Source organism: Pelodiscus sinensis, chromosome 2 (assembly GCF_049634645.1).
Source record: "Pelodiscus sinensis isolate JC-2024 chromosome 2, ASM4963464v1, whole genome shotgun sequence".
NCBI classification, from domain to species: Eukaryota; Metazoa; Chordata; order Testudines; family Trionychidae; genus Pelodiscus; species Pelodiscus sinensis.
The window spans coordinates 59,543,718-59,567,022 of NC_134712.1; the positions used below are offsets into that span (position 1 = coordinate 59,543,718).

A 23,305-nucleotide genomic window follows, 5' to 3' on the forward strand; every position below is an offset into this window, starting at 1 on the left:
CCAAAGCCTTTCAATCACAACAGAGATGGAAAAAATAAGGGGATAACTGCATTAGCAAGAGATGGGTCTCTTTCTCTCACTCTGTGTATCTGAACTTTCTGGTCTCTCTTTTGAAGACTGATTCTGATTGGTGGTTCTCCAAAAGCTCCCACTGATGGGAACTCCTGCATCAAAGAGTTAGTAGAAAACTCTCTGATACACTGTGCATAATGCCGACACTATTGAAAAGAAGAAGGTGGTAAAGGAAAGTGGCAATAATACAATACCCTCCAACAACTGTGAAAATGAACACAGGACTCAAGGCAGTTTATTCTTGACACTCTTAAAAGCACAGAAGGAGAGGAGCTTCCAAGGAATGCTGTTTCAATGTTTTATCTTCTAGTGATTTCACTTTAAGAGAAAAATATTTCTTTGGTTTCTGTTTCTTTTAGTCGGCATTTTTATTGAAGATTTCCAGTCATAAACACGTGATTTATTAAAAACCCCACATCAACAGCCTCTTCTTAAAAATAGTATGAAGAAGCAAGGAATTACCATACAGACTCTCTACATTCATGGAAAAACCCAAACCAAAAAAACTCCACTGTCAAGATAGAGAGGGTTTTCAAGATCAAGAAGATGTTCAATGACACTGAAAGATGACAATTTGAAAATTGTTAAAAAGAAAACCTACAATAGAACACCACTTGTCATCACCTACAGCCCCCAACTTAAACCTGTCCAACACATTATCAATAAATTACAGCCTATACTGGAACAGGATACTAAACTCCAAGAAGCTCTGGGAGACAGACCCATAGTCTCCTATAGACAACCACCTAACCTCAAGATGATTCTTACCAACAACCACAGGACATACCACACTAATACCAACCCTGGTACCTTCCCTTGCAACAAACCCCGTTGCCAGCTTTGTCCACATATTCACTCTGCTGATACCATTATTGGGCCTAACCAAGGGTATGTCTACACTACCACCCTAGTTCGAACTTGGGTGGTTAATGTAGGCAACCGGAGTTGCAAATGAAGCCCGGGATTTGAATTTCCTGGGCTTCATTTGCATGTTGCCGGGCGCTGCCATTTTTAAATGTCCGCTAGTTCGGACTCCGTGCCCGCGGCTACACGCGGCACGAACTAGGTAGTTCGGATTAGGCTTCCTATTCCGAACTACCGTTACTCCTCGTGGAACGAGGTGTACAGATAGTTCGGAATAGGAAGCCTAGTCCGAACTACCTAGTTCGTGCCGCGTGTAGCCACAGGCACGGAGTCCGAACTAGCGGACATTTAAAAATGGCGGCGCCCGGCAACATGCAAATGAAGCCCGGGAAATTCAAATCCTGGGCTTCATTTGCAACTCCGGTTACCTACATTAACCACCCTAGTTCGAACTAGGGTGGTAGTGTAGACATACCCCAAGTGAGTTATAAGATCAAGAATACATATTCCTGCGCATCTAGAAGTATAATTTATATTATCATGTGCCGAAAGTGTCCGTCTGCTATGTACGTTGGACAAACGTCTCAGACACTTCGCCAAAGGATTAATGCCCACAAAACAGATATTAGACAGGATCACAAAGAAAAAACAGTTTCTTGCCATTTCAACCAGAAAGGACACTGTCTCAACGACCTAATTACCTGCATCCTACTCCAGAAGACTTTCAAATCTGCACTTGAAAGGGAATCCTCTGAACTGTCATTCATGCTAAAATTCAACACTCTTTGTGGGGGGCTCAACAAAGACACCAACTACCTTACCCATTACAAAGATAGCTTCCCCAATTATCACCTCTAATACCATTAGCTCACATTTACCTTTCCCCCCCTATCATTAACTCATAGACATTTACCTTCCCCCCCGCATCCCTCTTCTGTTCTGAAATGTGATTTGTCCTTTTCATATGTGTTCACTTTTTTTAAATTGTATCCTTTGGTATATATGGTTGTGACTATTTTCTTCCACTATTTGATCTGAGGAAGTGGGTCTGGCCCATGAAAGCTCATCACCTATTAAACGATCTTGTTAGTCTTTAAAGTGCTACATAATCCTGTATTTTGTTTCAGCTACACCAGACTAACACAGCTACATTTCTATCCCTGTGGAATTAGATAGTGTTCATTGTCACAGGATGCTGTTAAAGCCAGGAATATGGCAAGATTCAAAGAGGGTGTGGCTGATTATGGCTAATATGAATGTTAATGCTAACAAAAAGAGATAAAACCTTATGTTACTGATTTTAAATCACAATCTCTAGCTAGTTGTAATTAGTATGAGACCTTTATGGGGATCAAATTACCTACATCTGCCTGCTGTGGGATTCTTGCAGTTTTCTCGGAATGCTCTGGTGTTGGCCACTGTCAGACTGTGTCCCAGACTAGATGGATCAGGGGTTGAATCCAGGATGACAGTTCTGTGTTTGTAAATTACAAATATAACCCAGTGCTCAGTGAGTGTTACAGGTCTCCCCACTCCCCAGAGCATATGGGTTTTTACAGCTCCATATACAGAGCCTCGGCTTCATAACTAGAGCTGTAGCAGGCCATTCTCTTAACTCTGGAGATTCCCAGATAAGTTGCTCTTTCTTTCTCCTACATGGTCTAAGAGCACAGTTATCAACCTAAGACTGAATCTAACCTTTCCCAAAGTTAAGGATTGTTTGCTTGCAGGATTTTGTTCAAAACTATTTCTACTCTAAACATCTTGGCCAAATTCATAATTATTGAAGTCAGTAGAGCCAAGAATTAATTTGGCCCCAGAGACCAAATAGCTATCTTAAAATTAATCTGAATCCTCACAGGAGAAAGCCATTTTGAAACTTAGACATACAGCATTGGATGGTATTGTTCTTATGCTGGTCTTTCACACAATAAACAGTTATATTATTATAGTAGCAATAATCAGCACTCCTATAAAATCTTCCCTGCATGAGCTTCAAAGTGCTCCACAGACATTAATTGATTAAATCTCACAACCTCCCTAGGAGGTAGCTAGGGAAGATTTATTACCCCATGTTAAAGACGAGGAAGTTTGCTAGGTCTGGCAGCTTGTTATTCACCACTTGGCTGGTTTGTTAAACACCTTTCTAGGGTTCATGCTTTTGTTCCCCAAATTCACAAAGCTCCCACTGACATTTTGGCTGATTTTAGCGCAATCTTTCAACTTTACCGGAAACAAAATTTAAGCCACCCTTACAAGTGTAGCAGTCCTACAAGGTCTCCGGCCAGCACGGCAGACATGAAAGAATATTTAGTTGGAGCTGGTAATAAAATGGCTTCATGTTGTCTTATTCTAATGTTTTATTTTAAATGGAGATAGAAACTCTGGAATACACAAGGTGCAACTAAAAAAGTGTTATTTGAGATGGGTTCTTAGCTACAGTATTTACTATTGCTATTGCTATTATTATTACTATTACTGTGGCCCTTAGGACTCTTGTTGTGGACCAGGACCCCATCATAGTAAGTACTGACCAAACATAGAACAAAATGTATGTGCCTACCCCCACAGCAAGACAGTCTCTAGGGGGATGCGGGCCTGGGAAAACTCCCCCAGGTCATGTCATTTATGATGTACATGGAGAAATCTGACTTTTAAACATGTAATTTTGCTTCATACAGGAGCATCAATTGCTGTGATAAGAGAAGCATAGAGACTGTGGAACGGGGAAACCCCATATTCTGTTTTCTAACATACTAGGAAGTTTCTAAGGGTATGTCTACACTGCCACCCTAGTTCAAACTAGGGTGGCAGTGTAGACATACCCTAAGGCAGAGAATTATTAACAGGAAAGGGGAAAAGAAACAGAAGATGAAACTGAAACACAAAGCCATATTCTCACCTCTATTAACACTTTAAAGTAGTAAGAATGTGGCAGTCTTCTCTGCCAAATCCATTGGTGTTCCACAGATATGTAAGTAATGTTCCTGTCTTCTAGCACATGCAACAGTCACTGTGCAGTGAGAGTTTATGCCAACCCACCACACGGAGCCAACTGAAGGGCTTCCTCCCTGCACCTGGGCCACTGGACTCCCAGCTCCTTGACCAGCCCTGGGGTTGCTTGGGCTCCACTGCCCCAAGGCTGCCAGACTCAGCCGCTCCTGGATGTCGGGTTTCTGCTGCTCTAGGTCTTTGTGACTCCGCTGTCCCAGGGCCTGGTGGAGCTGCACGGCCAGCCATGGGCTGCCAGCACTCCATAGCCCCCAGCTTTCTCCAAGGCACCAGGACTCTGCTGCCCTGAGCGGGGGCGCCCTGGTCTAGGGTTTCTCTTGTCCAGCAACATCCATAGTCTTGCCGGACGACAGAAGTTGCCGGACCAGAGAGTCACAGACCAGAGAGGTCCAAACTATAGATTAGTGGAAAAAATGTAGAACTAGTGTTTTATGCCTCTTTTAATCTCCAATGATCCTGCTTGGGAAACTCTGAGGTTGCAATCAAAGCCCAATGCTGATTCCACTGAAATTAACAAGAAAAATTCCATCCATTCAAAATGATTGGTGCAGGAGTGGAAGGCAAGTGTGCTGTCAACATGAACTGTAAACAACATGAGAAGTAAACAAAGCCATATATAAGTCCTTCTGCAGGTGGTGGTAGATGGGCTCTGTGGTAGGGTTTTGGCTCTTCCTTGTGAATGGTAGTAGCAAATTTCACAGATGAGGGCCCTTCATGTAGGCTACGTCTAGACTGCATGCTTCTTTTGGAAGGTGCTTTTCCAAAAGAGATCTTCTGAAAAAACTTCTTGCGCACGAGTGTGTCCACACTAGCCAAGCCCATCGAAAAAGCGATCTGCTTTTTTGAAAGAGAGCATCCAGACTGATTGGACATTATCTTGCATAAAAGGAACCACTTCAGGCAGGGCTTTAGGTCACCAGTTGCTTCCAGTGCTCTGCCAGGGACTTGGCCATGCACCCAAAAATATTGGCATTCTGCCACTTGGAGGGGAGATCCTGCAATGTCTCCTCCTCATCCCACAGCTCGAGGAGGGGACAGGATCTCTGCTCTGGACCAGGAGGGTGCCTGCCACTTGGTACCCTGGGTGGGTCCTGGGACCCCTGGGGCTGCTTCCTGTGAGGGCCAGGTATTCTAGGGGGGCTTGAGGCTGGGCAATGGGTGTCAATACCTGTGGCAGGGAGAGCTGTGTGGTCAGGGTGCTGCTCTCAGGCCAGCTTCCTGCCACAAAGCTTGTTCAGGGTGCTTGCAGCTTTAAGAGGGGTCAAGAGACAGGAACTATATAGTTGTGATTACTTTGGATGGAATGGCCACTAGGGCACCTGTGTTATTTCCTGGAGGTCTCTTCTTTCGAAAGAAAATCCTCTTCCCCGTCCATACATGCCTTTTCGGAAAAAGGGTTCTTCCTCATAGAAAGAGGATTACCAATGCCAGAAAAAGCCCTCTGTTCTTTCGATTTTCTTTCGAAAGAATGTGATTGCAGTGTGGATGGAATTGAAGTTTTTTTCAGAAAAAACATCTGTTTTTCCGAAAAAACTCTGTTGTGTAGCCATACCCCTAGAAGGCCCTGCCCAGTTCTTCTGAATTTCACTTCAGCCACCTCTAGCATCAGTGTCTGACTGCAGCTACATAAAATAAAGTTGTTTTGTGAGATAAGTAGAACCTTCCCTGCTAAGAGTGCTAATATAAAGGACCATGACCTTGAAACTGATCTGGAAATGGATGGGGAGCCAGAACAGGATATAAAATAACTGCGTAATGTGCTCCAGTCACTCTGCCAAATCTAGAGAGCAGAATACTGCACGATAAATGCACCTAATTCTGTTTTCACTTCAGTGTAAATCAGAGGTAACTCCACTGACATCACTAGACTCATGCTAGTGTAAAATAGGAGCAAGGGAGAAGAGAAACAGGCCCACCTCCATTTACATTGTATTCCTCTCAGTGGTTTTAGTGTCAGTTCAGAACAGAGCTCTCCCAGCTGATGGTAAATTGTGGCCACTAACTATAATCAGAAAGTTTAAATAAAGCAATAATGCATTTTTTCCACTAAGCACGTGATAAAGTAAGTGATTTTATAACTGATTTTATTACTTAAAGTTCAAACATTATTTTTACTAGTCTTTGTCTGATATAAATTAAGATGAAAGAAGTTGGACAAGGGAAAAGCAGAGTACTGCAGAATGCTTCAGGGATCACGTCTTTAAGGGTTATTAAGCACAATTTGTTTTTGTCAGAGTCCAATTTATCTGTATTTTAGCAAATCCTAGGAATTTGAGTTCTGACATCTTGTATAGACTTATTAATTATTCATTCTTGAGAGTCTGTACTTGTTTGACCTTAAGGATGATGGGCTATTTACCTCACAGAAGATCCAGCTCCATTCTTCATGTTTCAAAAGAGTAGACCTTCTTTTTCTCCAAAGATAAGAATATGCTGAGGTCTGCTCATGGCATAAGAGAGAGCTGACCACAACAAACTTTTAGCACTCTGCAAAGATGTCATTTCAGGAGTCTGCAAATATTGCTGCATCTGCACTTCTAGGGAGAACTTAGGGACTCATTCTGTCCCATTTCCATTAGCTGACATTCATGTTATGCAGAGGGCCAGCACAGGATCTATGCATTGCCTATGTCCTCCTGTAGTCCTCAGAAATGGGACCTAAGGGGGATTTAAAGCACTACACAGGGATTGTGAGAATTGTTTGAGCAGTGTATGAATTTCAGCCAGTAACAGTAGACTGTAACCCTCGCATTATGATCTGACCTTACTGAAGCAACTCCTGGTAAACTCTGTGTGATATGAATTTGCTCCCTTTCCTGAAATCTAAGGACTTGAGAATGTGGCCCCCAGACTGGAAAATCCCATTTCCCAGATAAAATTAACAATTTAAAACAGGCCAGAGCATTATTTATAAAAGAAAAGTTATCTGTTGTTTATGTGGTGGTGGTAAGGAAAAGTAAAGTAGCTTCCAGGTTTCTCTCCTCTATTCTTTGGCCTCAGGTATGAACACACAGCCCTTACCGACTTCTACAGTCTATGCATCAGAACTCTGACTGGTAGAAATCAACATAATTCCACTGAAATTAATGGAGCTATGCCAAATTATAGTAGATCACATTCTTTCTCCATTGACAGGAGGTCACATAATCAGTCTGCCTCAGATATGAAAATGCAACTTCTACTGACTTTAGTCAGAAATATAGTCATTTACAATGAGTATTCCAAGCCCATTCTACTGGGAGGTTGCTCAGTCAGACCTAGTCTACACTATACTTTCTCTCCATCGATCTAACCTACACAACTTTAACTACAGGAATAGCTTAAGGTGACATACTTACCGTGATGTTGTTCATGTGGTAAAGTCAGCAGGGCCTGTCTCCTATTGAGTCTGGCTACTCTTCTTGACCTGGTGGAGTTTCAGAGTCAATGGGAGAGTGCTAGAATGTTGTTTTATCATGTCTAAGCGGACACAACAAATCAACTGCCGGTGGATGAATCACTGCAGCATTGATCCACCATCTAGTGTAGAGAAACCCTCAGAAACAACTTTCAATACGACAAGACTCCTGAAGATAACAGAGAAACTGCATAGAACAAGAAGAAAGCAAGGTGAATGACCTGGAAAAATGTGTATTAGTTGTTCTCTCTCTCTCTCTCTCTCTCTCTCTCTCTCTTCTTCTTCTTCTTCTTCTTCTTCTTCCCAAATGAATCATTTGGCTTTAAATTTTAAAGCTTTAATCACTGAGTAATTCCAGAGGGAAAAGATTCTGTTTGCAGCCTCCAGTACTAATTTGTTTGAGAAAAGAAGGAAAAGTAATTACCAAGTTACATACAATGGTGTGGCACTTGGCTAAGGAGCAGTAAACAATGGAGTAATGAAGCTCCTATGGTTTTCAGTAGGTGCTGAGCCTGGCCCCTGATGTTTAACTAGAAATGAGCATGCAAGCAGGAGGCACAGGAAGAAAAGTAAGAACATGAAAAGCAATGTTGCAATGTTTGTTGAGGTATCACTTGGAGGGCTGCTGGGCAGAGTGATGTGATGTGATACCTGAGAGTGACAAAGGGACAAGAGACACCACAGAACAAAACAGTAACCAAGGGTGATATATAAGATGGTTACTGTTTTGTTCCCTGCGGTGTCTCTAGTCCTACACAGGAGATCATAAGGAGTTCCATGCTTTGGCTCTGGATTGCAGAGCAATCCATCGCGACACAGCTGCTACTCCTATGGGCTAGAGTGGTGTCTACACAGCTTCTATACCACTTCCCTAGTTTGTTAGGGCAATTGAATCTACATACATTCCTTCCTTGTGAGCCTGCTCCTAGCTAACAGCAGCACTTCCTTCTCTGCTTGCTTATTGGGGCCTGGAGACCCTCTTCACCTCCTGCATGCCAAATACTTCATTAGGACCTCCTTCAGATCCCCAATAGAAATTTGTAATGGTGTGAAAAACCTAACAGTGACTTTCAGCATAAAGGGGAATTTCACTGGACAGAGTAACATGAATCAGTTCTTATCATGGGCAAGCTCTGTACCTCCATTACCATGAGTACAATGAGAATGATAGTAACCCCCTTTGTAAAAGTTTTACAGATGAACATTTCTCTGGATGAGCAAGGTATTATATTATTAGAAGTAGTAGCAGCAGCAGCAGGATTCTGGTTGTGCCCGAATATGTTAGGAGCAGTACAGATATACAAGAAGAAAGACACAATCGTTGTCCTGAGGAATTTGAAGCTATAACCCTGAGTTGGAATTTGTCATCTCCTCTTGAAACTCTGGACTGAACCTCTAGGGGTACAACAACGACTATGAGAATCCTCGTGTACCATTTCCCAGGATGCCTGGAATTGGGGCCAGGACTAAATGGATTAAAATTATTGTTGAAGCCAATGAAATGGACAAGCAGTTTGCTGGGCCAGTGATGAGCCAGGGCTGCTTCCTCCCCACCTATAAGTGGGAGGGAAAATACTGACTCAGAGATAAGGAGGAAGAGATCAGGGTTAGTTTCCATTTTGAGCTAAAAGAGAAACAGAACAGCTCCGGGAATCGCAAATTAACTCCCCTCCCTACACAGGAGATCTTTGAACTACTGTGGGATCCAGTGAGGCAGGCAGCACCAACTCTGTAGAGATCAGTGTCCAAAGTGGAAGAGATCCGATCTGGTACCTGCCACCAAGAGCCATCTGACACAGCCTTGGACTCCAGGGGAGGACTCAGCCCCACCTAGGGGTAAAGGCACAATAACAGGACCCATTTTTTTAAAAGCTGTCTAATGTTCACAGCACTGGAATACTGGCCTATGGACAGAACTTAATTTGCTGATGAATGTACCATGGGGTTGGAAAGAGTTGTGAGTCTTGGGAGGCTGGGAAATCTTTGATTTGTTGATATTGATTACTTGTTAATTAGACCTAATCTTGTCTTTTCCCAGAGCCTATATTTCTGCTCCCAGTAAAGTCCCCTTTGGTTATATTGTAATTTTTGGATGTGTCATTTCTGTGCTGGGCTTTGTGTTGAGGTCCTTTATTGTTTCTTGTGTTCTGTGTTTTATATTCCTTGCCAACAGTGGCAGCACCCTTCATTTCCATAAGGATCCTGAGCTGCCAACTGCCCTTCTGTTCCAGGCACCGTGAGGAGTCACCTTGGGTGGAGGCACTTCTTGTCCCAAAAAAAAGAACCTGGGACCTAATCCATACAAGAATTGGGGAGAAGCTACTCCAAGCATCAGAGAGGAGACTTGAGCCACATTTTGAGGAAGGGACTACGTGGTCTGTAAAAACAGAGAGACGGAGAAGTGGGCAATGGATACAGTATGCAAGCATCATGGTCAGGATGATGTTTGGATTGTGTCTTTTTGGTTCCATTAAAAAAAAAGTTGCCGAGGAGCTATCCCAGATTGCCCCTTTATTTAGCCACTGTTGGTTCCTATTTTATTCTGTTAATTTTTATTCTGCTCTTTTTATTGCCAACTGGATTTTAGTCTGTGTCCATTACACTTTTAACAATGAAAAGTTGCCTCAGCACTTTTAAACATCTGCCTGTTTAATAAATCTTTGTAAAATCATCTCCCTCCATTACTCCGTATTCCTGGCTATCCGTGAATCCTAGTTGTCCTTGCCATGGTAGATGTGCCTCCTTCCACCCTAATTCTCCATGGCAGTGGGTGGGACCAAAACCAGAACAAATTAAGAACTGCCAATCAGACGGGCCCCATGTTAGGGAAAGATTATTTATTTTAGTGGCATACAGGACCACAGACTTTGTCCCAAAGAGCTTGCAATCTAAGCAGTGGCGGCCCTAGACCAGCTGCCAGCAACTGATGCCCTAGGTGAACCATGCAATCGGTGCCCCCAACTCCAAATGCCTCAATGATATCTCGCTTGAACTTGGCGCCCCATTCAACTTGGCGCCCTAGGTGACCACCTAGTTTGCCTATACGGACAGGCCGCCCCTGAATCTAAGGTACTCATCCTGCAGAGACTTATGAACATGCTTTAGTTACACACACTGTAAATAGTCCCAGTAGAGACAACTGCTTTTGCCCTGCACTGAGCAGCACTGTAGTCAATGGAGCTCTTCCCAGGCACAGGCCCAACAACGTGAATCAAGATTGGAGCCTAAGAAAATATGACACATCATAACTTTCCCTTTCTCTGAAATGAAAACAATACCAAATATTAATGTCCTCCTATGGAAGCCATTAAGTTTTAAAACCACAGCTGGCGATTGGAGACTCTGCTGCCTTGAATGGCCATGCGTGTTTTAGAAATGGAATATTCAATACATATGTGAACAATAATCTATCCCATGAGCCTGGTGAAGTACTGAGCTGTTGTAAGTACTTCTTACTAGGGGACAGACTGAGCTAGGCTGCAACTGACCCATCTTCAACTGACCGACACATTCCTCACAGTACCAGTGAGCAACAGCCCTGAGGTGGCTGAGTTTGCACACACTGGGCATGGTTTTGAGGCAAAGTAACTGGGGCAACTCACCTGGAGCAGCTGCTAGATTTGTTGAAAGGAAGAGAGTGTTGTTGCAGTGTTTCTGTAGTAATTGTGGCCACCTGGTATGTGGTAGGAAAGCAGCTGTTTGTATTGTGGATTCTTCAAAATACAGTCTCTTTTTAGAGACAGCTGATTTCTAGCAGTCCAAGCTGCTCTGGTTTGTTTAGTCTATTTTTCTGCACTTAACAAGAACCCATTCCTTGCAGACCTCAAACTCCCAGGGTATGTCTACACTACCCCCCTAGTTCGAACTAGGGGGGGTAATGTAGTCATACAGAGTTGCAAATGAAGCCCGGGATTTGAATTTCCCGGGCTTCATTTGCATATTTTTAAATGCCGGCTAGTTTGGACTGCATGCCGCGCGGCTACACGCGGCACGAACTAGCTATACACCTCGTTCCACGAGGCGTACAGCTAGTTCGGATTAGGAAGCCTAATCCGAACTAGCTAGTTCATGCCGCGTGTAGCCGCGCGACACGCAGTCCGAACTAGCCGGCATTTAAAAATGGCGCCGGCCGGCTTTATGCAAATGAAGCCCGGGAAATTCAAATCCCGGGCTTCATTTGCAACTCTGTATGACTACATTACCCCCCCTAGTTTGAACTAGGGGGGTAGTGTAGACATATCCCCATTTACTCCAAGCTGACTCCAGCTTAACAGGAGACTCCTGGAGGCTGCTAGGATCTGTCCATATGCAGGCACCCAACCCTGCTCTTCTGAGTAGCATAGAAGGGTTGTGCTGATGTTAATTTCTTTTTCTTATAGTGGGGTCTTCCACATTTGACTGAGCTACCGGCTCCTGGAGGCTGCTAGTATCTGCCCATATGCAGGTAAATGAGAATTTAGTGCGGTGAGCAGGTCTGGGTTTAATGTGAGTCATGTTCATTATACCATTTTTTATTTTACCAGGCCAATATAACAGGTCATTGTTCAGGTGTCTGCTGATGCCTCACTGAAATTAGACATTGGCTTGATAAGAGAGGAGCTTTACTTTTTATGAATTCTGATTTATGAAAATGCTTGCTACCAAGAAACTGCTAACAGTTGCACTCTTAGGGTATGTCTAGACTGCATGCCTCTGCCGACAGAGGCATGTAGATTAGGCTACCTGACATAGTCAATGAAGCAGGGATTTAAATAATCCACGCTTCATTAAAATAAACATGGCCGCCGTGCTGTGCCGACGAACAGCTGATCCTGCACAGTGCGGCAGTCTAGATGCAGATCTGTTGGCTGGGGAAGCCTTTGCCGACGATCCCTTATGCCTCGTGAAATGAGGTTTACAGGATCGGTCGGCAAAGGTTTCCTCAGCTGACAGATCCGCGTCTAGACTGCCGCGCTGTGCCGGATCAGCTGATCGTCGGCACAGCATGGCGGCCATGTTTATTTTAATGAAGCGGAGATTATTTAAATCCCCACTTCATTGACTATGTTGGGTAGCCTAATCTACATGCCTCTGTCGGCAGAGGCATGTAGTCTAGACATACCCTCATTGATGTCTGTTTTTGGCAGGAAACAAAAGAAAAAAGCCAAAGCTGCCTCCAATATGTAAGGATGATGGTTCATGGTAGTGTGGTAACTAAGGGGACCAATCCTGTGCTCTTTGAATTCCAGGAGAGCAGAACCAGGCCCCAAATCATATAACTGAGCATATTTCATAATATTACTTCCAAAATAGACCTAACAGTAAAAGTGATACAGATGTCTCTGCCCTTTCGCTCTATTTGTATTTTAATGCTGAACATTATATTTACATTAATCAGCAAGGGCTGCTTAAACTTAACTTTCCCTACATCTTGTGTATGCTGTGCAAAGTGGCTGTAAAATGCTACCACATCAGAAAGGTTGAGAACCACTGGCTTAGGGGATGTGGTGGAGCACCATTGTGCTCTTGCGCTCGCTGGTCTCTGAAACCGTCCTTTGGCACTGTAGGCAGCAGGTGCAACTTGGAGTTTGTAATGCTGCTCTGCATTGTGCTTTTGGACCAGACTGGCCAGTGGCTGGCAGGAGTTGCAGAAGTGGCCAGATGTAGCTCAAGATGCAACAGGACTAACACCCCAATTCTTCTTGGACTTGGGCTTTCCATCTTGCAGCACTGTTCCTAGGAAATGTTATATTTAGATGTGCATAGGGAGCCACTATTGCAGTTTTTCCTTTTAAAAAAAGTGTAGCAGAGTGAATCAATAGATCAAGAACAGGACTAAAAGCTGAGGGACCTGAATTTCTGTTCCTTGCATATTGTCCTTGCTAGCAAAATGGGGATAGTGATTCTCAATTACTTTTGCTAAAGTGATCTGAGATCTTATATAACACTTTGCATCAAACCAAATCTATTATTATTTATTATCTCCCCACAAAACCTGCCTTAGTATTGGCAATCTTGAGTATTAAACCATGAGTCAGGTTGTAGAATATCATGAGACTGGTTTAAAACTTTAAATAATAATAAGCTCTGGGTTCTGTTTTTGAACAAGTAAGCTTTTGTTCTTAAGCTCTGCTACCATAAAGGCTAGAAATATATGTAACCCTTCCCCTCACAATTCCCCCTGCAGCTCTAATGTGATAATATGACTCCAAGAGCTGAAGTTTTAATAGAAAAAAAAAATTTCATAGGATTCAGAGTAAAGCTGAGAATACGGGGTAGAGTTGACAAAGCTATTAGCTAATATCATTTTTATTTTTTTGAAATTCCAGAAATAGAAGTATAGTTTCAGATTACTGTCATTTATAAAATACTAATCTGGAAGCTTTGTCACAAAACTGAATAGCATTGACATAATATAAAAGAACACAATGATATTCTCAAGAATGTGTCATGTTCAATAGTGAAAGCTGTGTGAGGTCTGACAAAGATTAAGTATATATTAGTTTCTGGCGGCATTGTATAGTAAGTACTAAATAAATATTAAGTGCTCTAACTTTTTATACTTTTAATTATTGCTAGTAATAAATTATGAAATAATATGATAGCATATCATCATTAAAAAAAGGGAAAATTTTCCATTTTTTTCAAATAATATTTTCCAAACTGCAGTTTTATAGAGCACTTTATGAAGAGCTTGCTGGCCTCTAGAGTTGGTCAAAATATGAGAGTGAGGATTTTGTGGATAATTTTGAAACTTTTAATTTTTTGTTGTGAAGTGCTAGAAAATAGGCCCAATTTGTGTTTAATGACTATTTGATGCAACTTTTGGAAAAAAAGGAATGACATTTTTCAATAAAAATATTGACAGTTTAAAGCAACAATAAAATCCCTGAACAGTTTTTGAAATTGGGGGATTTTTGGTCAAAAATGGCCTAACTTCTTGTAGCTTTACTGGTCATATATTATATTTTCTTGTTGGAGCAGGAAACATTACCTTAAAGAGAATTAAGAATACATAATCCTTCCCTAGTATTTCTCTGCAATGTGTATAAATTGCTATAGTTTCTACAGGGATATTATGAATCACATATAAGTAGCTATTCCATACAATTGCTATTGGGACAAGAGGTCCTCCGTGAAAAAAAGGTACTCCATCGGGAAAAATCCTTTAAGATATGGATTACACCGTGGAAATATTTCAGATGCCAGACATGGAAAATGTACCTTTTAACATTTTCTTCCCCGGTCATCACTGTAACCGTATGACTTTCCGTTACCCAATGAGTCCCTCTCTTGGCTACATATGACCCTGGGCTTCTGGCTGCAACTTGTTCGCTGCTTAATGCTTCCTCCTCTTCTGCAGTGGTGAATGAGGTGGGACTGGAGTACTGTCCATACTTCAACACATGATGTAGAGACTTCTCTGTGTTAATACTGAGTGCCAGTGCTAATGCTCTGGCTCACTGAACTTTCAACATCCTCCAGGATTGACCCAATGTTCCTATTGAAACTTACCTAAAATCAGTACTTTAAGTGAAACGCTTTTCCCACTAAAATGATTAGGTGTCAGTTTTTCCCCTGTTACTATTCACTTCATTCTGCTATTTAGCCAATAAGGCTAAACCTCATCAACAACAAAACAACAGTGTAGTGGTGCTAACATAAGGTAGTATGCATGCTGTACCACCTGCTGCCACCAGAAGTCCCCATGTAGATTTGGTCTGCTTTAAGGTTTGGAGAATGGAGCACCCCTCCATGTCAGTGGGAGTTCCAGGTGGGATTGGAGTTGTAGGACATAGGCTGAAAGTAGCAGAAGGAAATGCTGGGAAAATAGAGTTTTGTAGGGTTAATAAGCACTGGCCAATCAGGGCATAATAAAATGCTGTCTGTACATACTCCCTGCAACTTCTCATCCTTGAAGTCCAAGGGCTACAGCTGGTAGAGAAAATGCAGTCTTCTGTGGGGCTAATCTGAATGTAGGTCTCTCTTCTCCTACTCCTAGAGGGGGTTTCAAGGAAGAAGGACTGGGCTTCTGTAATTAGTAGTGAGGGGAGAGGGTCTGGTTCAGAGCCTGGGGATGAGTTTTCTGAGACCAGAGATGCATGAGTGACTGGAAGGGATGTTCTGAGCATAGTTGCATCAGGGTTCAGAGTCCGGTGGCAGTTTTGAGCTGTTGAGAGGGTAGGTACCAAAAGTGGAGTTTTTTGGCACAAAACAAAGGAGAATGTGCGCAGGGGTCTGCGCATATGCATGCAGGAGTATGAAGTAGATTGATTAGTTAGTGGGCCTGAGTCTATTTCTGACTTTGACATTAGCTTACTTTATGATCCTAAGATAATTGTCTTAACCTTTCCTTTCCTCAGTTTTCCCATCTGTAAAATGTGGATGGTGATATCATTAAAAGTGGTTTGAGATCCTTGGATAAAAAGTGCAATATAAATGCATGGTACTATTATATCCACACTACTATGGATTTCATTTAGCTACTGCAGAGAAATCATATTAAATAGCTAATTTGAAAGCCTTTTCATAAATCTGAATGTCATTGGGGTGCGTCTATGCAGCAGGGCTTAACTCAAAATAAGCTACTCAGATTGAGCTATGTCATTTGCGTAGCTTATTTCGAAATTGGGAGCATCTTCACAGCACTTATTTCAAAATACAGCACTCTTCCTCCGACTTCCCTTACTCTTCATACAATGAGTGTTACAGGAGTCGGAGTAAGAAGGCCTCTGCTTGACAGTATTTCAACATTAATTCAAAATAACTGGCTGCTGTGTAGATGTGGACTACGTTATTTCGAAATAACTCTAGTTATTTTGAAATAATGTTGCTGTGTAGACGTACCCTGACAGAATAAGAATGAAGGGATTTTTTTTCTGCAGGGTGCATCATGTTAGCTGAAGAAAGATGTCTACAGTCTGATATAAGAATTAGTTTAGATGTGTAGTAATACTAAGTCATTTTGATGTAGTTATTGAACAGAAGCAAAAAGCATTTATATTTGTATTCCCCTAATGTATTTTCTCTAGAATGTGAAACGCACATTTGTGTTGTGGCTTTGGAGATGTAGGTGACTCAGAAATTGTTTTTGTTGGTCAAAGTTGATGAGCTATATGAGAGAGATTTATCCTAGAGGACAGCAAAAAGATTTGCCACTGTAAGAGTTATTACTGTGAATGTAAAATGGAGTAACATCTGGGAGATGAATGAAATGTCCTTGGTCAGCTTCCTCTTTTCTTTCTCTGATTAAACACAGCGGAGGAAAAAAAACCCACTCTCCTTTCAAAACATGTTGCATTAATTTTAGTGTAGTCTTTATTTAACATATACAACTGTTGTTAATATTCACCTACACTTTTCCACTTGATTCTACTATTTAATAGTGTATCACAGAGCAACTCCTTTGGATTTAAAGGTTAAAGGGCAAAGCAATTCCTTTTTGAATAGGTGAATTGTGATTCAGATTTCTGTGTTTAGATATATAATTGTTATGGCATTACATTATCATATTGACTGAAACACAATGTTTATAAGTAGAATGAACACATGAATAATGGTATATAGCTGTTGGCCCGTATGCTGATACATTCACTGCTGCCATATACATGCAATCTACTTATGGTTAAGGTTGCCAGGCCAAGTAATTGCCAGAATGGAGTGCTAAGCAAGCAGTCCCTGTATCAAAGAATCTGACCTTGTGAAGATAATGAGACAAGGAGAATTCAGAACAGATGAAAGCCAAGAGCACCTACTTTATCTACTGACAGCCAGGGAACACCTTCATGCTCAATCAGTTCCTGCTAATGAGACAAGATGGGGCAAGATGGTAAAACAGCAGTAACAGGCAAACTTTTTTTCAGCTTAATGATCTATAACTTAGTTAGATAAAAATTGTCTTTTAAACCAGACAGTAACATAAGTATGAACAGAGAAACACAAATAGTGTACCTAATATATTTTGGTTTTGTTTATATGAGGATTAATGGTATAGATCAGTATTTAGCAGATTATGAAGATCCAGCATTTTTGTAGATTATATCTTCTGATCATAATTCTTGTTTAGGCAGTTTAACATGTTTACAGTGTAGCCAGTAAACTGTTCAAGTCACATTGTTTTTATAAATGTGTCACCTACCATTTTAGAACTACCCAGGAATTATAATATGTACATGACCGTTTCAGCCAGTCATATCCATAGTCTTTCTAGACTATATTTAGTTAAGTCATTGATAAAATGCTGCATTTATTCTATAGATAGCATAGGTATGTGGGTTAGCACTGCCTGTTCTCTGTCTGTAGCCTTCAATCTGTGCTCACAACTTCAGGCTAAATGATTGTTTAGCCTAAAAATAACTACTGATGCTGACTATAGATGGTGGGCTGTGTCCCCTGGGTAGGGAAGGGATGTAAACTCCATGTCCTTCCTTGTCCTTCTTTAGGCTCTTACTTTCATGCACAGTGTATTGTTTATTTAAAAAAACACACACACAAACCCACCTGAGAAATACTGTTTTCAATCTCCAGAGGCTTTTTCCTACTTCAGTCAGCAAGGAGAAAAGAGGACACCTACTTCTCCTGAGAAGGTCTTGGGCCCACCTTCTTGTTTCCTATATGACTCACTCTATAATCTTTCCAGGTTGTTGCTTTATTAGGTCATAGTGTCCAGTGATGTCTGTATAAGGGCCAACACCCAAATGAAGCTGCTAATACCTCTGGGCAAAATTTTGCTCTGATAGTTTCAGTTTCTTCACCAGTGTAAGCCCAGAGATGAGTAGATTATAAGGACAGAAGGAGCCATTGTGATCACATAGCCTATCCTACTGTAGTGTTGGCCATAGAATTTCACTCAGGGTATGTCTATACTACAGAGTTTTGTTGGGAAAAACATTTTTCTGACAAAACTTGAGGAACGTCCACACTGCTATTGTGTTCTTCTGCAAGAAAATCGAAAGAACAGCGGGGGTTTTCCAGCATTGGTAATCCTCATTCTACGAGGAAGAAGCCTTTTTGCGAAAGACCTCTTTAACAAAAAGGTGTGCATAGATGGGGAAGAGGGAGTTCTTTTGGAAGAAGAGGAAAAAGCACAGGTGCACTGGTGCCCATTCCATCCATATCAATCACAGCTTACATGTGAGAGAGTGCCCATTCAGTCTGGATACTCTCTTTCAAAAAAGATCGCTTTTTGGATCCACTTTGTAGTATGGACACTCTCTTTCAGAAGAAGTTTTTTTGGAGGATCTCTTCTGAAAAAAGGTTCTTCCAAAAGAAGTCTGTAGTCTAGACATAACCTCAGTAACTTCCGTATCAAGCCTAATGACCCACGACTGAGCTACACCATATTTTTGTAGATATCTTTTTTTTTAATTTAACAACTGATTGTTAGAGGCTACATAGGCTTGGTTCTTTCTTAACCAGAGGGGAAAATGGTGGTTTCTCCAAATCTATTTGTGGTGCTAAAATAAAAACACTTGCAGTAGGTTTGTGCTGATCTGTGATGCACCCTCTCCTTTCTTGCATAGTTTAATAAGCAATGAAATTGACAGTGTTCATATTTAACCTCAATGGCAACACCTCATTGAGATATATGGGTGGATCACATCTCTTGAAGCTATCATTCTAGACCACAGCTGGTTGAAAAACTTTTGAATTTTGAAATATTTTGGTGAGGTGGGAGGAAAAGTAGATGATTATTTTTTCCAAAAAATATCTGTTTTTTTAAAAATCAGCTTTATTCAAGACTTGCTAAACATTGCTGCATTGGTTACAGTTGGTTAATATACTCAAAGTTTTCTTCTTGTCTCTAACAGAAAGAGATTTAACTTAAAATTAAAGATGAGTTCCCAGAACACAAAATGGCTGTTTGGGAGATGTACTGGTACACCTTGCAGCCTCATAAGGGCCCAGTATGATTCCTGTTTATAGGTTATAAGCAAGTCTCCTCTTAAACTTCAGTTTGATAAATGAAGCAGACTTAACTCCTTAAGTGTCTCATTATAAGGGAGCATTTTGGACCATGAATTGTTTTCATCATTCTTTCCCAAATCTTCTCACTTCAGAAAATATGTTGGAAACTGCAGGATTCCAGAGCCAGACACACAGTAATGATCTCCCCAATTTCACCCATCTAGATTTTACACCTCCTTACCTCTCTGTGTTCTGCATTTACACATCCAAGCATTGTGTTAGGGTACGTGTGTGTTTGTGTTTTCCTATGGCATTGGACTAGGAGCTCCTCTTCAGCCGAATGTATACAATGACCATAAGTTCTTCTTTAGGGACTTTGTTTTTTGGGATCTAGTTCTCTATCCTGTAAGCTCATCCCATATCTTTGTTCCTTTTATGTATTAATAGGGTATTTGTTAATTGTACCCCCTCTACCAGGAAATCCAGATCAGTCTGTGTCAGGGTATGTCTACACTACCACCCTAGTTCGAACTAGGGTGGTACGAGGAGTACAGGTAGTTTGGAATAGGAAGCCTAGTCCGAACTACCTAGTTCGTGCCATGTGTAGCTGCGGGGCACAGAGTCCGAACTAGCGGACATTTAAAAATGACGGCGCCCGGCAACATGCAAATGAAGCCCGGGAAATTCAAATCCCGGGCTTCATTTGCAACTCCGGTTGACTACATTATCACCCTAGTTCGAACTAGGGTGGTAGTGTAGACATACCCTCAGTGACTTCCCCTCATCGTTATTTGCAGATGGCACAAAGATAAGTGGGACAGTAAATTGTATAAGAAATTAATTGTGTATATTCTTTTATATTACTGATTAAAAATATTGAGGTATAGTGGGCTGAGAACTGATCATTAATTGAAGGATTCCACGATTCCAAGTTAATTGAAGGATTCCACGATTAACCCCCCACTTACTGATGATTTCCTGTGAACAGTTACATTTTGAACCCTGTCCATTGGCAAGTATAGTGTTTGTCGTCATGGTTTTCTATTATGATTATTTTTTAATCAGAATGTTGTGTGGTATGAAGTCAAACATTTAACAGAAGTGTAATAATATTATGGCAAAACAGTCATTTTTATCAGCCAGATTTACAATCTTGTCGAAGAATGATTTTTTTTTTATATAAGATCTGTTTTTCATGAAACCATGTTGATTTGCATTAATTATATGCTGGCCCTTTAATTCTTTGTTATGATATTCTGTTATTTTCCCCAGAATTGATATCAGGCTAACCAGCCTGTAAGAACCCAGGTTCATTCCATTAATCCTTTAAAAACATTTAAATAGCTTAAACTAGTCCATTAATTTTACAAGTTACATGGGATTTACATCAGTGTAATAGAGAACAGAATTTGGTTTGTTGCTTTGTCTTCTCCCAGACTCAGTACATCTCTATACTCTAGGAAAGTAACATTTTTGGCAATGAGTGATGAAATCCTGTAGTCCTCCCTTCAAATTGCCTTGCTAAATTAAATAGAATTGAACACTAGTGTGGCCTGGTATCTAAGCTCAAGAGTGGACTCCCTCCAGAAGATATGGGCTCCAGTCCTAGATCTTCTATTGCTTTACTGGGTGATGTAGAGCCAATTGCTTTAGTTCCGTTTGGCTCAGTTCCCTCCTGCCTTCCCTCCTACCTGTCCCCTCCCCCCCCCCGCTTCCATGATAATTATAGTCCCCTAATTTTGTAACAAAGGTTTGAAATCTAGTGACGACAAGAGCTGTATGAAAGGTGGATGCATGAGGGATGTTTCGACTAATTTGCCCGGTACTGAAGTTAGACTTACCCACATCTTGAATACTGTGTACAGATGTGGTCTCCTCACCTCAAAAAAGATATTTTGGCCTTGGAAAGGGTTCAGAAAAGGGCAACTAAAATGATTAGGAGTTTGGAACGGGTCCCATATGAGGAGAGGTTAAAGCGACTGGGACTCTTCAGTTTAGAAAAGAGGAGACTGAGGGGGGATATGATAGAGGTCTATATCAGCCCTCTCCACACCACTCATGATTTTAAAGAAAAGTTATGTATTAGTTCCCATAATAGAAGAACTAGAGGACACCAAATGAAATTAATGGGTAGCAGGTTTAAAACTAATAAAAGGAAGTTCTTCTTCACACAGCGTGTTGTCAACCTGTGGAACTCCTTGCCAGAGGAGGCAGTGAAGGCTAGGACTATAATAGAGTTTAAAGAGAAGCTGGATAAATTCATGGAGGTTAGGTCCATAAAAGGCTATTAGCCAGGGGATAAAATGGTGTCCTTGGCCTCTGTTTGTCAGAGGCTGGAGAGGGATGGCAGGAGACAAATCGCTTGATCATTGTCTTTGGTCAACCCTCTCTGGGGTACCTGGTGGTGGCCACTGTCGGTAGACAGGATACTGGGCTAGATGGACCTTTGGTCTGACCCAGTACGGCCGTTCTTATGTTCTTATGTTCCTCCAGTTCTGCCACCCTGTCCTCCAAAGCCCAAACTCGGTCTCTGAGGGTCAGGAGCTCCTTGCCACGGGTGCACACATATGCCACCCGCCCACAGGGCAGGTAATCATACATGTTACACTCAACGCAATAAACAGGATAGCCCCCACTCTGCTGCTGGGCTTCTGTCTCCATTTTTCTAATGAATAAGTTTAAGTATAAACTGGGATTCTTTTTAAACCTCTGGAGTATAGACTATTCTAAGAGTTATGTTTTAAAGAAGGTCAGAAGTCACTAGTGCCCTCTAAACTCCCTCTCCAAACTCTCCTGTTAGCTGTTCCTGGTCGCTGAGTCACAGGCTTATATAGCTCTGGTAGCCCCTCCCCCTGACTGAGGCTCAGCCAATTAACAGAGGCTTCTAGATTTCAAACCTTTTAGGAGCTCCTTCAAACAAACAAAGCAAACAAACAAACAAACACAAACTCAGCACACTGCAAATAACTCCCCCCCACACAAACACACACTCCAGACAGCCACTTACCACAAGGGTCCCATTTTTACTCCTCCACTGGTGGAGAAGATAATGAAAGTCCCAGAACATCTACTGCTACATGAAACGAGACAAACAAAAAAAAGTAGCAAGAAAATATAACACATCCTTGAAGTTTGAATTCTCTTTTATCCATCTGGATGAGTATCTGTTGCCTCTGTGTGTGATGTAATTTCTTTATATTTTGATTTACTATGTGATTCTTTTCTAATGAGTAGAATGTAGGATTGGGTGTTTACTTACACAGCACAGACTTTCAGATTTTAGATTTTAAAAAATTGAAATCACAATATGGCGTTCAAAGTTTTAAAATTAATATGCATTTTAAACAATATTATTAACATTGTGTTTTACTCATTTTTATACATTATAAATTGCATTTTCCTTGTTTTAAATACCACATTTCTTTCAACTTTTTTTAAGTTTAGATCTACTAAAACTCATCACTTTCAAAGATCTTGTAGCATTTCTTTTAGCGAATATTGTTAGGGATTTCTATTATTACAACTGCTTATGTTAAAATGAAAAGGATATGTACATTGTCTACAAGTATGTAATCTTTTCCCTCAAGAAGTGTTACTAGTGAGCCACAGTGCCTATTGCAAATGAGAGATTAATTCTTCATTTTCTTTTGTGTGACAGTTTCCACTAGGAAGCCCCAGGAGGATTACCAAAGGATCGTTTACAGTGGGGGTTCTCACTCTCTGGGTCCCTGGGGAACCAGGCCAGCCCACCTCACTATTTCTCCAGGTGCCAGTCTTCATGTGGGAGTTAGGTAGGCCTGAATTGATAAGAGTCTGGGTCCCTCTTACCAATGCCGCTTATTAGTCCTGGCCCCAATGCCAGTGTGTGGTAGCACAATTGTTACGTCAGTTGAGCCCACTCCAAGTTGGGCTGCACTTAGGTTATTAGCCCAAGCACAAGAGGAACAGCTGGAGCTAAGGAGTCCAAGCCTATGCTCTGGGGGAGCAGCAATTAGACTCTAAGCCCAAGCTCTGGGTTCAGAGCAGGGCAGCACCAACATCAACTGCTGCCGTTACTCAAAGGGAACTGTAATT

At 41.5% G+C, this 23,305-nt stretch overlaps 1 long non-coding RNA gene across 2 annotated transcripts in view; it reads left to right on the forward strand.

The window, feature by feature from the left end:
- Window positions 1-23,305, forward strand: part of LOC142827053 (uncharacterized) — a 75,208-nt gene that overhangs the window by 18,186 nt on the left and 33,717 nt on the right. Inside the window, exons 2-3 of one of the 2 annotated variants that reach the window (XR_012901425.1) lie at window positions 11,725-11,789; window positions 22,890-23,022. This is a non-coding gene — a long non-coding RNA (uncharacterized LOC142827053). Of the gene's footprint in view, window positions 1-11,724; window positions 11,790-22,889; window positions 23,023-23,305 lie in introns of those variants that run through there. The other variant, XR_012901426.1, reaches the window with a different exon arrangement.